This window comes from Eulemur rufifrons, chromosome 8 (assembly GCF_041146395.1).
Source record: "Eulemur rufifrons isolate Redbay chromosome 8, OSU_ERuf_1, whole genome shotgun sequence".
In the NCBI taxonomy this organism is placed as follows: domain Eukaryota; kingdom Metazoa; phylum Chordata; class Mammalia; order Primates; family Lemuridae; genus Eulemur; species Eulemur rufifrons.
In genome coordinates this window covers 122,783,830-122,786,167 of record NC_090990.1, presented here as the reverse complement: position 1 = coordinate 122,786,167, position 2,338 = coordinate 122,783,830, and positions in this window count along the sequence as shown.

The window sequence follows — 2,338 nt, the reverse complement described above, 5'->3', positions numbered from 1 at the left end:
CCAATGTCACCTCTTCTTGGAGCTTCCCCGAGCTCCCCTAGGCTGAGTTACTAGGTCCTCTGCTGCGTTCCTGCAGCCCCTTCCCTCTCTCCCGTAATTATGTTCCTATGTCTGTCACCTTCTGCTGAGTGATAGTGTCCCAGTGACCTTTCTGTACCCTGCAACCAGCACAGTGCTTGGCACATGGTAGGTGCTCACAGAATATTTGCTGTTGAATTAATGTAATGGGTCCTAATTGCTCTCATTTTCCTCCCTTAGCCTGGAGCTAAGGCAGGTGAAACTTCAGAGCCCTTTGAGGGGCAGAGAGAGAAAAGTCAGGTCAAACCCGGGGGGGCGGTGGCTGCCTCCCCTTCCATGGCTGCCTCAAGGACCTGTTTGGGGAACCTTCCACCACGAGGGCTGGAAGACACCTCAAAAAGCATGTAGAGCCCTAGGAGATGAATGTCTTTGGGTGAGATACTGTGACACCACACATTCATTCAACAAACCTTTATCATGAGTCAACACGTGCCAGCCATGAGTAAGATTCAGTTCCCATCCTCACGAATCGCACAGGCCCAGGCAGAGGCAGACCTGTACACAGCTCACGACAGTCCCGCGTAACAGGCGCTGGGAGAGAAGGGAGCACAGGGCCCCACGGGAAGGGCATGGAGGAGAGGGCCTTGAATGTCTCCCAGGAGCGTCAGTGTCAGAGCCAAGATCTGACTGTGGAGCCAAGCTGCTTTGGGGGAGACGAATCCCAGTTCTCTCTGACAGAACAAGAGGATGCCCCCCCCCCCCCAGGAGGGCTGCCACAGGGGCAGAGACAGCAAGAGCATCTCCACTGTCTTTCTAGAAGGGTGTGGACTGACTCCCAGGCCTGCCGGGGTCTTCCTGGCACTGCAGGCACCGGGATTATGCGTTTACCACCAGGCGGGGCTCTGTCCTCTCCCGGCAACTGCCAGGGATACCGCCTGACCCTACTATGGCCACAAGCAATGCGACCCCAGGACTCTCACGCCATCACCTCACTCCCAGGAAGCAGAGAGGCCCGTGGCAAGTAGACACGGACACACCAGACCCAGGCTCCACCTTAGTGTGAACCAAACCCGCATTAAAAAAGAAGTAAGAATTCCCACCAACAATTTTATTATTACTGGAACCATTTTTAATGAAGCAAAGAATTTAACAAAATATATAAAAATACACTTTTAAAAAAAATCACAAGTGGACAATAGACTTTTGGAATAGTTCTTCTGATCACCCAGGGAAGACGACAACATTTATTTATCAGTAAACTGCACTGGGGTGAGACCAGCTACCAGGCCAGGAAACCTAAGCAGCCCTCGCGCTGCCTGGGCTCTCAGGAGCAGAGGAAATGGCTCCGGGAGGGGAGCAGGACAGCCCAGCCGGCAAAGCCGAGCCGGGAGGGCTGGGAGGGGCCGGGGTGGGTGTCAGGAACCAGGAACGCAGCGTGGGTGGGGAGGGAGAGATGCCAGTTGTTAATATTCTGGCCTTGCGAGGAATCTCCCTACATGAGAACCCGGGCCATCTGCAAGCGCGCTCCTGCGTGCGTGTTCATTTTAAATCAACTCGTTTTTATTAATAGCTCACTCAACTAACTGAGGTGGGAGTCATCCTTGTGTCTACAGTCATCTCAGGGAGACCAGAGAGGGGAAGGCCCAAACTATCCAACCAATTTCTCCAGTTAAAGCTCGCTTACGTGCTAGGTAGGATGGGGTAAGCCCAAGCACCAGCCCCAGCTGCCGGGGCCCCAGGGAAAGCAGGAGTCGTGAGGCCGGTGCCTGCCCCAAAGAGCTCGCATTCAGATATAGTGAGAGGTGCGCTCGGATGGACGAACCACGTGGCACCGTGTGGCCCATGACTGGGTGCAGGCAGAGCGGCAGGAATGTGTCCACGTGTGTGGGCGATCGGGATAGGGTTGTAGAAATCACTGTGATTTGAGATGGGGGTAGGGTTTTGACAGGCAGAGATGGCAAGTGTGTGGGCAAAAGTCCCACGAGGGCGTGTGCAGCAGGAGGGGGAGGTGGCACTTGCCAGGCAGGTCTGGGATGTAGGGGCAGTTTGGGAAATGGGGCCAGGAAGGGAGCTGGAGGCTGGAGGCTGGAGGCCAGGCCGCTGCAGGGCCCTGAGCAAGGAGTCTGCACTAAGTTGGGTCAATAATAGAGAATCTTTCACATACTCATTTATTCTTTCAGCCATTCAGCAAAAATGCACTGAGTGCAAATGCTCTGCCAGGTGCTCCCCGAGGGCTGGGCACACGGGTGAGCGGGGACAGGCCTCCCGGGCGGGCACTGCCTCCCCGGAGCGTTCGGAGCGGGAGTGCCGGCGCAGCGCT